The following is a 14,793-nucleotide window of genomic DNA, read 5'->3' on the forward strand; positions in this document are numbered from 1 at the left end:
AGGGTCAGTGTGCTGCCTAGAAAAAACCGCTGTGTGAATGAGGCCATAGTTGTCAGCCGAGCAAAAGTTTGACTAAATCTCCCAGACACTATAGACAGCTTTGCCATCATTCGGATGTCTGCTGGCTGGCCCATTTCTCTCATCCAAAGGAGCACTGACTCTGGCCAGTGAGGGCAAAATGGCAGTTTTCTTCACAGTCTCACCTCTCTTATCTGAAAGTGCAAAAAAGGAAAAATGAGCAGGGCCCACAGTGGATCCTCTGAGCACTCACATGCCTCGTGTGCACTTTCTCGGAGTGTGATGTCAGAGGTTTCGACGCAGCCAATCCTCGTTAGTATAGTGGTGAGTATCCCCGCCTGTCACGCGGGAGACCGGGGTTCGATTCCCCGACGGGGAGGTTTCTTATGTTCTTGCCACTGCTACGTGAACCTGATTGATCCGGCAATATCTTCATAAGCAGGAGCTTTTGATCTTTTATTGTTCGACTGTCACGCGTTACATATGCGTCTACCACCAAAAGTCCCTACATGTGTGCTAAATCCATCCCCCCCCCCCCCCCCTAAAAAAAAAAAAAAAGGATCGCGCTCGTACAGCTTTCCATTTTGTTCCCGGCAGGGACGTAATGCCACACCCATGGCCGGTTAGCTCAGTTGGTTAGAGCGTGGTGCTAATAACGCCAAGGTCGCGGGTTCGATCCCCGTACGGGCCAGGAGCAGCTTTTTAGAGGTCATGTTCACTAGTTTCATCCCAGGTAGATCGATGCTGAAGCTGGTTTCTTCCGATTCCGCATTTTGCTCACAGTGTTTACCGTCTCGAATCGTGTGCCTAACTGATTTGCAGAAGTAGTTGTCTCTATGTTGTGGTGTTAATTGAAGCCTGTAGCAGGCATTTACTAACTATAGTTGGTGTGGATTTTGCTGTTGACATTTGTGTCATTGTTGATAAACTACACGGTGTCCTTGCTATTCAAGGACACCCCATCGACATGTCCTGCAGAAGAGCGGAGAAGAGGGAATTGTCTGCAGAGATGAGCAGAGCATGTCCAAAGTTATCATGGCATCTAGAACAGATGGAAACAAAAAGGATGAGAAAGACTCCAATAAGAGCAAACATCATCTATAAAGGTACCTGGATGTCAAAGTTTATTTGCGCTACTTCCTGCTTCTATTCAGTATTGAGGCTCCTGTATGTAGGGTAAAAATGGCTAATAACCACTTCTACTATCTCTTCGCCCTTGTTAAGGACACTAGATCCTTCTAGGGTCAGTGTGCTGCCTAGAAAAAACCGCTGTGTGAATGAGGCCATAGTTGTCAGCCGAGCAAAAGTTTGACTAAATCTCCCAGACACTATAGACAGCTTTGCCATCATTCGGATGTCTGCTGGCTGGCCCATTTCTCTCATCCAAAGGAGCACTGACTCTGGCCAGTGAGGGCAAAATGGCAGTTTTCTTCACAGTCTCACCTCTCTTATCTGAAAGTGCAAAAAAGGAAAAATGAGCAGGGCCCACAGTGGATCCTCTGAGCACTCACATGCCTCGTGTGCACTTTCTCGGAGTGTGATGTCAGAGGTTTCGACGCAGCCAATCCTCGTTAGTATAGTGGTGAGTATCCCCGCCTGTCACGCGGGAGACCGGGGTTCGATTCCCCGACGGGGAGGTTTCTTATGTTCTTGCCACTGCTACGTGAACCTGATTGATCCGGCAATATCTTCATAAGCAGGAGCTTTTGATCTTTTATTGTTCGACTGTCACGCGTTACATATGCGTCTACCACCAAAAGTCCCTACATGTGTGCTAAATCCATCCCCCCCCCCCTAAAAAAAAAAAAAAAGGATCGCGCTCGTACAGCTTTCCATTTTTTTCCCGGCAGGGACGTAATGCCACACCCATGGCCGGTTAGCTCAGTTGGTTAGAGCGTGGTGCTAATAACGCCAAGGTCGCGGGTTCGATCCCCGTACGGGCCAGGAGCAGCTTTTTAGAGGTCATGTTCACTAGTTTCATCCCAGGTAGATCGATGCTGAAGCTGGTTTCTTCCGATTCCGCATTTTGCTCACAGTGTTTACCGTCTCGAATCGTGTGCCTAACTGATTTGCAGAAGTAGTTGTCTCTATGTTGTGGTGTTAATTGAAGCCTGTAGCAGGCATTTACTAACTATAGTTGGTGTGGATTTTGCTGTTGACATTTGTGTCATTGTTGATAAACTACACGGTGTCCTTGCTATTCAAGGACACCCCATCGACATGTCCTGCAGAAGAGCGGAGAAGAGGGAATTGTCTGCAGAGATGAGCAGAGCATGTCCAAAGTTATCATGGCATCTAGAACAGATGGAAACAAAAAGGATGAGAAAGACTCCAATAAGAGCAAACATCATCTATAAAGGTACCTGGATGTCAAAGTTTATTTGCGCTACTTCCTGCTTCTATTCAGTATTGAGGCTCCTGTATGTAGGGTAAAAATGGCTAATAACCACTTCTACTATCTCTTCGCCCTTGTTAAGGACACTAGATCCTTCTAGGGTCAGTGTGCTGCCTAGAAAAAACCGCTGTGTGAATGAGGCCATAGTTGTCAGCCGAGCAAAAGTTTGACTAAATCTCCCAGACACTATAGACAGCTTTGCCATCATTCGGATGTCTGCTGGCTGGCCCATTTCTCTCATCCAAAGGAGCACTGACTCTGGCCAGTGAGGGCAAAATGGCAGTTTTCTTCACAGTCTCACCTCTCTTATCTGAAAGTGCAAAAAAGGAAAAATGAGCAGGGCCCACAGTGGATCCTCTGAGCACTCACATGCCTCGTGTGCACTTTCTCGGAGTGTGATGTCAGAGGTTTCGACGCAGCCAATCCTCGTTAGTATAGTGGTGAGTATCCCCACCTGTCACGCGGGAGACCGGGGTTCGATTCCCCGACGGGGAGGTTTCTTATGTTCTTGCCACTGCTACGTGAACCTGATTGATCAATATCTTCATAAGCAGGAGCTTTTGATCTTTTATTGTTCGACTGTCACGCGTTACATATGCGTCTACCACCAAAAGTCCCTACATGTGTGCTAAATCCATCCCCCCCCCCCCCCCCTAAAAAAAAAAAAAAAGGATCGCGCTCGTACAGCTTTCCATTTTTTTCCCGGCAGGGACGTAATGCCACACCCATGGCCGGTTAGCTCAGTTGGTTAGAGCGTGGTGCTAATAACGCCAAGGTCGCGGGTTCGATCCCCGTACGGGCCAGGAGCAGCTTTTTAGAGGTCATGTTCACTAGTTTCATCCCAGGTAGATCGATGCTGAAGCTGGTTTCTTCCGATTCCGCATTTTGCTCACAGTGTTTACCGTCTCGAATCGTGTGCCTAACTGATTTGCAGAAGTAGTTGTCTCTATGTTGTGGTGTTAATTGAAGCCTGTAGCAGGCATTTACTAACTATAGTTGGTGTGGATTTTGCTGTTGACATTTGTGTCATTGTTGATAAACTACACGGTGTCCTTGCTATTCAAGGACACCCCATCGACATGTCCTGCAGAAGAGCGGAGAAGAGGGAATTGTCTGCAGAGATGAGCAGAGCATGTCCAAAGTTATCATGGCATCTAGAACAGATGGAAACAAAAAGGATGAGAAAGACTCCAATAAGAGCAAACATCATCTATAAAGGTACCTGGATGTCAAAGTTTATTTGCGCTACTTCCTGCTTCTATTCAGTATTGAGGCTCCTGTATGTAGGGTAAAAATGGCTAATAACCACTTCTACTATCTCTTCGCCCTTGTTAAGGACACTAGATCCTTCTAGGGTCAGTGTGCTGCCTAGAAAAAACCGCTGTGTGAATGAGGCCATAGTTGTCAGCCGAGCAAAAGTTTGACTAAATCTCCCAGACACTATAGACAGCTTTGCCATCATTCGGATGTCTGCTGGCTGGCCCATTTCTCTCATCCAAAGGAGCACTGACTCTGGCCAGTGAGGGCAAAATGGCAGTTTTCTTCACAGTCTCACCTCTCTTATCTGAAAGTGCAAAAAAGGAAAAATGAGCAGGGCCCACAGTGGATCCTCTGAGCACTCACATGCCTCGTGTGCACTTTCTCGGAGTGTGATGTCAGAGGTTTCGACGCAGCCAATCCTCGTTAGTATAGTGGTGAGTATCCCCGCCTGTCACGCGGGAGACCGGGGTTCGATTCCCCGACGGGGAGGTTTCTTATGTTCTTGCCACTGCTACGTGAACCTGATTGATCCGGCAATATCTTCATAAGCAGGAGCTTTTGATCTTTTATTGTTCGACTGTCACGCGTTACATATGCGTCTACCACCAAAAGTCCCTACATGTGTGCTAAATCCATCCCCCCCCCCCCCCCCCTAAAAAAAAAAAAAAAGGATCGCGCTCGTACAGCTTTCCATTTTTTTCCCGGCAGGGACGTAATGCCACACCCATGGCCGGTTAGCTCAGTTGGTTAGAGCGTGGTGCTAATAACGCCAAGGTCGCGGGTTCGATCCCCGTACGGGCCAGGAGCAGCTTTTTAGAGGTCATGTTCACTAGTTTCATCCCAGGTAGATCGATGCTGAAGCTGGTTTCTTCCGATTCCGCATTTTGCTCACAGTGTTTACCGTCTCGAATCGTGTGCCTAACTGATTTGCAGAAGTAGTTGTCTCTATGTTGTGGTGTTAATTGAAGCCTGTAGCAGGCATTTACTAACTATAGTTGGTGTGGATTTTGCTGTTGACATTTGTGTCATTGTTGATAAACTACACGGTGTCCTTGCTATTCAAGGACACCCCATCGACATGTCCTGCAGAAGAGCGGAGAAGAGGGAATTGTCTGCAGAGATGAGCAGAGCATGTCCAAAGTTATCATGGCATCTAGAACAGATGGAAACAAAAAGGATGAGAAAGACTCCAATAAGAGCAAACATCATCTATAAAGGTACCTGGATGTCAAAGTTTATTTGCGCTACTTCCTGCTTCTATTCAGTATTGAGGCTCCTGTATGTAGGGTAAAAATGGCTAATAACCACTTCTACTATCTCTTCGCCCTTGTTAAGGACACTAGATCCTTCTAGGGTCAGTGTGCTGCCTAGAAAAAACCGCTGTGTGAATGAGGCCATAGTTGTCAGCCGAGCAAAAGTTTGACTAAATCTCCCAGACACTATAGACAGCTTTGCCATCATTCGGATGTCTGCTGGCTGGCCCATTTCTCTCATCCAAAGGAGCACTGACTCTGGCCAGTGAGGGCAAAATGGCAGTTTTCTTCACAGTCTCACCTCTCTTATCTGAAAGTGCAAAAAAGGAAAAATGAGCAGGGCCCACAGTGGATCCTCTGAGCACTCACATGCCTCGTGTGCACTTTCTCGGAGTGTGATGTCAGAGGTTTCGACGCAGCCAATCCTCGTTAGTATAGTGGTGAGTATCCCCGCCTGTCACGCGGGAGACCGGGGTTCGATTCCCCGACGGGGAGGTTTCTTATGTTCTTGCCACTGCTACGTGAACCTGATTGATCCGGCAATATCTTCATAAGCAGGAGCTTTTGATCTTTTATTGTTCGACTGTCACGCGTTACATATGCGTCTACCACCAAAAGTCCCTACATGTGTGCTAAATCCATCCCCCCCCCCCCCCCCCTAAAAAAAAAAAAAAAGGATCGCGCTCGTACAGCTTTCCATTTTTTTCCCGGCAGGGACGTAATGCCACACCCATGGCCGGTTAGCTCAGTTGGTTAGAGCGTGGTGCTAATAACGCCAAGGTCGCGGGTTCGATCCCCGTACGGGCCAGGAGCAGCTTTTTAGAGGTCATGTTCACTAGTTTCATCCCAGGTAGATCGATGCTGAAGCTGGTTTCTTCCGATTCCGCATTTTGCTCACAGTGTTTACCGTCTCGAATCGTGTGCCTAACTGATTTGCAGAAGTAGTTGTCTCTATGTTGTGGTGTTAATTGAAGCCTGTAGCAGGCATTTACTAACTATAGTTGGTGTGGATTTTGCTGTTGACATTTGTGTCATTGTTGATAAACTACACGGTGTCCTTGCTATTCAAGGACACCCCATCGACATGTCCTGCAGAAGAGCGGAGAAGAGGGAATTGTCTGCAGAGATGAGCAGAGCATGTCCAAAGTTATCATGGCATCTAGAACAGATGGAAACAAAAAGGATGAGAAAGACTCCAATAAGAGCAAACATCATCTATAAAGGTACCTGGATGTCAAAGTTTATTTGCGCTACTTCCTGCTTCTATTCAGTATTGAGGCTCCTGTATGTAGGGTAAAAATGGCTAATAACCACTTCTACTATCTCTTCGCCCTTGTTAAGGACACTAGATCCTTCTAGGGTCAGTGTGCTGCCTAGAAAAAACCGCTGTGTGAATGAGGCCATAGTTGTCAGCCGAGCAAAAGTTTGACTAAATCTCCCAGACACTATAGACAGCTTTGCCATCATTCGGATGTCTGCTGGCTGGCCCATTTCTCTCATCCAAAGGAGCACTGACTCTGGCCAGTGAGGGCAAAATGGCAGTTTTCTTCACAGTCTCACCTCTCTTATCTGAAAGTGCAAAAAAGGAAAAATGAGCAGGGCCCACAGTGGATCCTCTGAGCACTCACATGCTATATGTTTCTCATTCATAGGTTTCCAGCTTCCTGTGTTGATGATTATTTCCCATAGCTATAGATCTTTTTTCACACATTTCTGCTTTCTATGTTCTTTCTGCTGCTTCTCTGCTGTGTAACTAGTCTTGCTTTGTTTTCACTTGTGTTTCTTTCAGCTGTGCCTCTAGTGGTTTTACATGTCTCCCTGCAGCTCCTCCCTTCTTTTCTCAGCTGATCCCTTTCTTGTGCAATTAACTTTGTATAAATTTAGTGCTAGAGGTCTCTGACCTTGGTCTCTGAGTGCAGCCTGTTTAAGTGCAGATTTTAAGTGCATAGCAGAAATATACCAGAAATGTAACAGAAGTGAACAGAAGGTATCTTTAACTAATATGCTTGTGTTACATCTCTGGTGTGAAATCTTGACTTCACAAAATTTAAGCCTGCAGATTTACAATTTGCTGTTAGATTTGCTTCTAAATATTCCTCTCTACCTTTTACTTTATATTTAATTATGTTTTAATTCCAGGATTGTTGCTTATTTTGCATAGTAATGCCTGCTGTTTTATCTGGCTAATTGCCTAAATACTCAACAAGGTTAATTGGACCTACATCTCGGCACACACTTCCAATATATCCACATCTGCCTGTGCTGGGGCACATGTGAAATATATATTTTTAGTGTAATATTTGCAAACTGTTTGACAAGTTAAACATGGCAAGTGGACAGAGCAGTAGACAGATCAGCTATGCCAGATATTGTAACAAACATGCTTCCTGTTCAGTTTCACTACACCATCTAATTTTTATACTGCGCTGCTTCATGTATGGTTGAGCTGCCCCTTAACTTCACCTTTACTCCCCCTTCAGATATTCTACACTATCACTCTGCATTAATCTCTCTTCTCCACTCTTCATTGTGCAACACTGAGGCCTTACTGACTTTCCTCAATTTCTTCAAACCATCCACTACCACCATACAGCACACTAAACACTCACACAAATCATTGAACCACCTTCTCTTTCTCTTTTGATTTCTTCTCCTAGTAGCTGGTGACATCTCTCCCAACCCTGTGCGTCCCTCCACTTGTATACATAACTCTCATCCTACTGCATATAGAAACCCTGCTAATCTAATCAACAATCGTTACTCCGCTCTCCCATCTACCTCCCATCTTCTTTTTTTAACTTTCTCCTTTGTTTTTTCACAGCTTATCAACTCTCCTACACAAGAAGACAGGAATTCTTTGGATCTGGTCTTCTCCCTGTTCTACTCACTGCATGACTTTATTAACTTTCCTTTCCCACTCTCTCACCAAAAACGTATTTCCATCTTTGCCAAGAAGTCTCTCTAAAGACACCTTCACTTACCGCACATACAGAAATCTACGTGCCATCAATACCTACCTGCTTATGGAAAACAGTCTTTAGCTCCCATCTCCTCCCTCTCCTATCCAGACTCAGCATTGTTGCATTATAAGAATACATTGCAAAGCACCCTGGATCAAGCAGCACCTGCTACATGCAGAAATACCCAGCACAGATGACAGTAGCCCTGGCACACACTGCAAACATGTTTTCTCCAGCTCTGCTCAAGGAATGATGAGTGTCTGTGGAGAAGATCACTTTCAGCAGACTTCATCCACTGTCTTTCCCTCATATTTCAAACATGCCATCAGAAACCTTTAACTTAAAAAGCCATCATGAATCAGAACTGCGTTGCTATCTACAGACCAGTCTCCAGTTTTACCAATATTTCCAAGCTCCTGGAATGCTTGGTCCACTCCCAACTCATCTGCTGTCTCTCAGATAATTCTCTTCTCAACCCTTTACAATCTGGTTTCCAACTTTCACGCTCTACTGAAACTGCCCTTATTAAAGTCTCTAATGACTTATTAACAGCAAAATCCAATGGTCACTACTCCCTGTTGATTGTCCGGGATCTCTCTGCTGCATTTGACACTGTGATTTACCAGCTTCTCCTCACCATGCTCCACTCTATCAATCGCAAGGACATAATTCTCTCCTGGTTCTCCTCCTAACAGCGTGATCACCACCTCTTCCTCCAAACTGCCCACATCACTCTGATGGCCTTAACACCATGTGGGGTCTAGGACCTCATCATCCCCCATCGCATCATCCCACCTCTTCAGTCTATCCATTATTCTAGTGCCCCACTAATCCACTTGTCTTTGCTACTCCTTCACTTCTCCACTCTGCAAATCCCTTCATTGTCTCCCAATTATACAACATATCCACTTCAAGCTAATAACACTGACTTATAAAGCCATCCATAATCTGTCTCCTGTATATATCTCTGAACTAATCTTGCAATATCTCCCACCCCATATTCTCTGGCCCTCCCTAGACCTCTTTCTCTCTCATAAAATCGCCTGCAAGGCGAGGTGAAAGACAGATGCCTGTTTGCTGCTGGTGCGAAATTGGCACTTTCAGCAGGGGACCAGGTGGAAGACAAAGCAAAGAAACTGAAAGCACTTTCACACAAGCAAACTAAAACCACCTCTACTTATTCTGGCCTAACTATTCATCCGGCAGTATCCGTGCCTGTTAAATTACACAGAACATCCTTGGCTCCTGCGTGCACCAAAGGAAAATGTTTCATTTGGTCGTATAGCAGGCACAGATTGACCATGTCCTTTCAATCCCTGTAGCAGCTACAACACCACCAGGATCAACACAGCCACGTCCACTATTTGATGCACTCATTGATTTTAATCCAAAGAAGTGCAGAGTATTGCATGGCCTGTATAAAAAGCAAACAAACAAAAGTGTTGGATACCTCCTAGCCTGCCTCTTCGACCAACACAGATATGTTTACCTTCTCTATTTGAACCTCCAGCTCATGACTCTAGATTATTATCATTTTTTAAAAATTCTATGCTCATTTAAGTCAGTTCCCTTAAAGAAAATGAATGATGTTGGATATGCCCTCCCCTGCCTCTTCCACCTACACTGCCATGTCCACCTCCTCGACCACTTGGACCTCTGACTCCTGGTTCAAGAATTTTTTACATTTTTTTTCATTCTGTTATTTTAAGTAATTTCCCTATCCACATTTGTTTGCAGGACACTTGTCTTGCTCTTTCCCCCTTTTGCAGCCCCCCTAGTTATTAATATGGCAATTTTACAGCAATTTTAAAGCACCGAAGTTTAGGTCCCATTGATTTCTATCCACGAGTCCACTCATTCCTATTAAGGACACACTAGGACTTGTACGTTCACGTGGTACAAATTTACAGTGAAAGCAAAAGGGTAACAATGTTTTGAACTTTTGACTTTCAGGCTCCATATCTCACCATCCACTACGACTTTGATTGTGAGACTACCATCATTTTATAGAAAATAATCATGTCTATCTTATACATAAATTTGGCTTGTAGGTATTTAGCATATGATTAGTTATGCAAATTCTTGTCATGTCACTGCATTGTTACTGTTTTGCTCATGGATGTGGATAAATATTTTTCATCCTGAATACTACAAAAAACAACCAGCACTCACATTCCCTAATAGCTCAGTGTATTATTTGGTTGATTCCAAAGTGATAGGTCATCAATTTCAATTGAGGAGCAGCCATGAAGACGGATTCCCAGGAAAAGAGAAACAGCATCATCCAGCTCATCGATAATGGTCTCTTGGCCAAGAAAATTGGCTAAATGCATCATGTGAATGCCATAACAGTTGGAAGAATAAGAAATGAAGTCCATCCATCCATTCAGAAACCAAAAGGTGGACATCCAGCAAAATATCAACAAGTTGGAACATCAGTCCATCGGTTGTGGCATAACAAATAAAGCAGTGGAGGTCACTTGTATGTTTCATAATAGTGAGATCACAGACGTCGATGCAAGCACCGTGTGGCACACATTACACAAGACTGAAATGGTGGCCTGAAAAAAAATGAAGAAGCCTCAACTTGTCATGAGAAGTGTTTTAGCTTGCAAACAAGTACATTTTAAACTTTTTGCACATGTGTTTTGAAGATATGACACGAAAGTCTGAAAAAACAAAAGCAAAAGAGGCTAGCAGATTGAGAAATTCAAGGAGATGTCAAATTTGGTGGAGGAAGCCTGATTATATGGGCTTGTTTCACAGCCAAAGGCATTGGATGCTTGACAAGGATCAATGGCGGTGGTTGACACATGTTGGAATCTGTTCGAGAGCATGCCCAGAAGTTATCACACAGTGTTGATAGCCAAAGGTGGATTTAAAAAATGCTTAAAAATAATAAAAATTGCATTGCAGTAACAATGCAGCTGCATGACAAGAATGTGCATAACTAGTAATATGCTATATAGTTGTAAGTCAAATTTAAATATGAGATAACAAAGATGATTGTCTATCAAATGATGGCAGTCTCAAGTTCAAAGCATAAGTGGATAATGAGATATGGAGCATGAAAGACAAAGGTTCAAAACATTGTTACCCTTTTGCTCTTTACTGTATAAGGTGGTTGTTAACCAAACATTGCAGTTGATCTCTGTGTTAATCTTGGTGCTATCTTCATATACAGATAGTGATTCTGGTTCTGTATTCACGTGCTAATGATGGGTCTTGTGTTGAATTCACATGCTGATGTAGTCATATACTGATGGAGGTTCTGTTGCTGTAGTCATGTACTGATGGCAGTTCTGGTGATGTATTAATGTAGCTGTTGTAATCTTTAAATTGTTAGACTTGATACCAGATCATTATATTATATGGTTAGTGAGCTTCATTAAAAATACAGCTGTCTGAATGAGGTCATAAATGCCAGCCGAACAAATGTTTGACAAAAGCTCCCAAACACTATAAACAGCTGTCCCATCATGACCCAATTCTCTCATGCACAGAATCACTTACTCTGCCGAGCGAGTGCAAAATTGAAGTTTTCTTTATAATCTCACACCACTTATAATTTTGTCTGCCATTTTTCAGTACATGATATGGTAAAATGGATGGTGTAATTTAAAACTACATCTCCTTCTGCAAAAAGCAAGCTTTCATTCAGCTATGTCTACAGAAAAAAACAGGCAAAATAAAATAAAAAGGCAAAAATAATAAATAGCCATGTCCACAGTGGTTCATTTTATCACTCACATTTCTAGGAATGGAATGTAATGTCAGCCAATATTTGTTAGTATAGTGGTAGATAACCCTGCCTGTGATATGGGAAATAGATATTTGATTCCCAGACGGGAAGGTCTCTTATATTCTTGATACAATTCTTTAAATTGCTTTAAAAACTTAATCGATCATGCAATATATTCATATTCAGACGCTGTTTATATTTTACTGCTTGATTGTCACTCACTACATGTGCATCTACCACCAAAAATCACCACATGTGGAATAAATGCATCCAACAAAAAGAATGATTGCCCTTGCCCATATTTTCCAGTTCTTCCAGTAAGGGTTAACACCACACACATGGCCAGCTAGCTCAGTTGGAGAGAGGGTGGTACTAATAATGCCAAGGTTGTTAATTCAATCCCAGACTCAAAAACAACATTTTAGAGAACACATTCACAGGTTGGTCGATGCTGAAGTTGATTTCTTTTTATTCAGCAGTTTTTTAGTTACAACAATTTATTTTCTGATTTTTTTTTGCTAGTTTAATAAGACCAAAAAATTTCACAAAAATAAAATACAATATTTGGTGCCCTGAGGTGAACAGACTTAAAAGCGACTACAAAAAATATACTATTGGCACAATAATGGCCATCAAAGCAAGCACAGAAAGCTGTTATCTAAAGGGTTAAATGACTTAGGGCCAACTGATCTCAAACTGGAATCACACACAAAGGGATACTCGGCATCAAAATCATTTCTGGCCCACACTGGTTCTGAACATTACTGCTTGCATCGAAGTAGGCAGACAGGCAATTTCACAGATGTAAACAAGTGACTGGTATAAATAATTAAACTACAGTTGTGCTTAAAAGTTTACATACTCAGGCAGAATTTTTGCTTTCTTGGCCTTTTTTCTGAAAATATGAATAATAACACCAAAACTTTTTCTCCACTCATGGTAAATTAAATCATAATGACAGCCCAATACATCCAAATGACCCTAATCAAAAGTTCACATAAACTGGTGATTTTGGCCTGATAACATGCACACACAAGCAAAAGAATTGTGAAAAGATCTACAGGAAAAGGAAGTTGAACTGTAAAAAACAGGAAAAGGATACAAAAAGATATCCAAGAAATTGATAATGCCAGTCAGCAGCATTCAAACTGTGATTAACAAATGGAAAATCAGAGGCTCTCTACAAACAAAACCACAGTCAGGAAGACAAACTAAAATTTCGTCCACAACTACCAGAAAAATTGTTTGGGATGCAAAGAGAAACCCACAAATAACATCAGCTGAAATACTGGACTCTCTGAAAACTAGAGGTGTGGTTGTTTCAAGATGCACAATAAGGAGGCACTTGAAAAATGGGCTGCTAGGTCAAGCAATCATCAGCCCAGAAGCTGCGCATGGACATACTTGGACATTCCAACATGACAACGATCCAAAACACAAGGCCAAGTCAACCTGTCATTGGCTACAGCAGAACAAAATGAAGCTTTGGTGTGGCCATCATAATCTCCTGACCTCAATATCATTGAGCCACTCTGGCAAGATCTCAAGCGGACAGTTTGTGCTAGACAGCCCAGGAATTTTCAGAAACTAAAGGCTTTTTGCCAAGAAGAGTGGGAAGCTTTACCATCTGAGAAAGTAAAGAACCTCATCCACAACTACCACAAAAGATTTCAAGCTGTCATTGATGTTAGAGGGGACAATACACTGTATTTAGAAATGGGGTGTGTGAACTTTTGATCAGGGTCATTTGGATGTCTTGGGTTGTCATTATGATTTAAAAAGAGAAAACACAGTAGATGGACAATAAATGGCTTCACCCAACAACTAACCATGAGTGGAGAAAAAGTTTGGGTGTTATCATTCATATTCTCTCAAAAAAGACCAAGAAAACAAATATTCTTCTGGTGTATGGAACATTTTGAGCACAACTGTACTTTACGCCACTAATCTCACACCACCAGCACACAGATTAGGATGCCTCGCATTAAAATCATGTCTCTCTAGGCTGGCCCACACTGGTTCAGGGCATTACAACTGGCATAAAAGTAAGCAGAGAGCCAATTTTCACAGATTTCAATAAGTACCTTGTGTTTTTAAATGGTTAAATGACTTTGGGCTACTGATCTCACATCTCTGACACATAGATCAGTATGCCTCACATGTAAAAAACTGTTATCAAAAGGGTTAAATGACTTAGTGCCAACTAATCTCAAACTGGAATCACACACAAATGGATGCCCAGCATCAAAATCATTTCTCTCTAGGCTGGTCCACACTGTTTCTGGGCATTACAAATGACATCAAAGTAGACATACAGCCAATTTTCACAGATTTCAATAAGTATCTTATGTTTTTAAATGGTTAAATGAATTTGGGCAACTGACCTCACATCTCTGACACATAGATCGGTATGCCTCACATTTCATTTACTTCACTCTTGGTTGGCCCATATGGATTGTTGGCATAAAATCTGACATCAATGTGGACTGACACTTTTGTTGATTGTATTGTAAGGTGACATCAAGACCGGTTAGTAATGGAGAGGTGTCAATAAGACACCTATCCATTACTAATCCTATAGTTGTTAAGGGTTAAAAAAAAGACACAGCCAGAAAAAAAGTTTCAATAAAATAAAGCTCTACACAGTTTTGCCATCTTTATTATATGCCTAATCCATGTGACGCCCTCGATCTCCTGCAAAAAAATATATATATAGACAAACAAATACTCCCTGTTCCGATATAGTCCATTTAATAATGAGTGTCCCATGGGTGATGTCACTGCTCTATAGGGCCTCCCACGATGGCCCCTGCAGTGCATCACCGAAGAGGTTACCTGAGTTCATCCTCTCACTTTACGACAATGCTGCATGAGAATTAGGGTTAGGGTTAGGGGACCTCTCCCCTGGCGGCAAAGGAATACATCGTGGAGGATTACCTCCGCCTGTCAGTTCATCGCAGGAGCCCCTGTAGAGCACTCACATTGCCCGATGTCATTGTTCTACATGGGAGATCATTGTGGGACACTCATTATTAACTGGACTATGGCAGAAAGGTAATGTATAGGTTGGTTTATTATTTTTATTTTTATTACAGGAGATCAAGGGCTTCGAGGACCAGGTGATTGGTGAGTATGTACTCTACGATATATGTTGTGTGTACTGTA

The 14,793-nt window shown here is 42.8% G+C and overlaps 10 non-coding genes across 10 annotated transcripts; all 10 read left to right on the top strand.

Annotated features, from left to right (window-relative positions):
* Window positions 1-325: 325 nt before the first annotated feature.
* On the top strand, window positions 326-397 carry TRNAD-GUC (transfer RNA aspartic acid (anticodon GUC)). The gene has a single exon. It is a non-coding gene; the product is annotated as a tRNA-Asp (tRNA).
* A 238-nt stretch (window positions 398-635) lies between these two features.
* Window positions 636-709, top strand: TRNAI-AAU (transfer RNA isoleucine (anticodon AAU)). Its single transcript has one exon. It is a non-coding gene; the product is annotated as a tRNA-Ile (tRNA).
* Window positions 710-1,583: 874 nt separating this feature from the next.
* On the top strand, window positions 1,584-1,655 carry TRNAD-GUC (transfer RNA aspartic acid (anticodon GUC)). Its single transcript has one exon. It is a non-coding gene; the product is annotated as a tRNA-Asp (tRNA).
* A 233-nt stretch (window positions 1,656-1,888) lies between these two features.
* Window positions 1,889-1,962, top strand: TRNAI-AAU (transfer RNA isoleucine (anticodon AAU)). The gene has a single exon. It is a non-coding gene; the product is annotated as a tRNA-Ile (tRNA).
* Window positions 1,963-2,836: 874 nt separating this feature from the next.
* Window positions 2,837-2,908, top strand: TRNAD-GUC (transfer RNA aspartic acid (anticodon GUC)). Its single transcript has one exon. It is a non-coding gene; the product is annotated as a tRNA-Asp (tRNA).
* A 234-nt stretch (window positions 2,909-3,142) lies between these two features.
* On the top strand, window positions 3,143-3,216 carry TRNAI-AAU (transfer RNA isoleucine (anticodon AAU)). Its single transcript has one exon. It is a non-coding gene; the product is annotated as a tRNA-Ile (tRNA).
* An 874-nt stretch (window positions 3,217-4,090) lies between these two features.
* Window positions 4,091-4,162, top strand: TRNAD-GUC (transfer RNA aspartic acid (anticodon GUC)). Its single transcript has one exon. It is a non-coding gene; the product is annotated as a tRNA-Asp (tRNA).
* A 239-nt stretch (window positions 4,163-4,401) lies between these two features.
* Window positions 4,402-4,475, top strand: TRNAI-AAU (transfer RNA isoleucine (anticodon AAU)). The gene has a single exon. It is a non-coding gene; the product is annotated as a tRNA-Ile (tRNA).
* Window positions 4,476-5,349: 874 nt separating this feature from the next.
* TRNAD-GUC (transfer RNA aspartic acid (anticodon GUC)) lies at window positions 5,350-5,421 on the top strand. The gene has a single exon. It is a non-coding gene; the product is annotated as a tRNA-Asp (tRNA).
* A 239-nt stretch (window positions 5,422-5,660) lies between these two features.
* On the top strand, window positions 5,661-5,734 carry TRNAI-AAU (transfer RNA isoleucine (anticodon AAU)). The gene has a single exon. It is a non-coding gene; the product is annotated as a tRNA-Ile (tRNA).
* The last annotated feature ends 9,059 nt before the right edge of the window (window positions 5,735-14,793 follow it).

This window comes from Dendrobates tinctorius, unplaced genomic scaffold (genome assembly GCF_039654945.1).
Source record: "Dendrobates tinctorius isolate UK_male_01 unplaced genomic scaffold, ASM3965494v1 ptg000097l, whole genome shotgun sequence".
NCBI classification, from domain to species: Eukaryota; Metazoa; Chordata; class Amphibia; order Anura; family Dendrobatidae; genus Dendrobates; species Dendrobates tinctorius.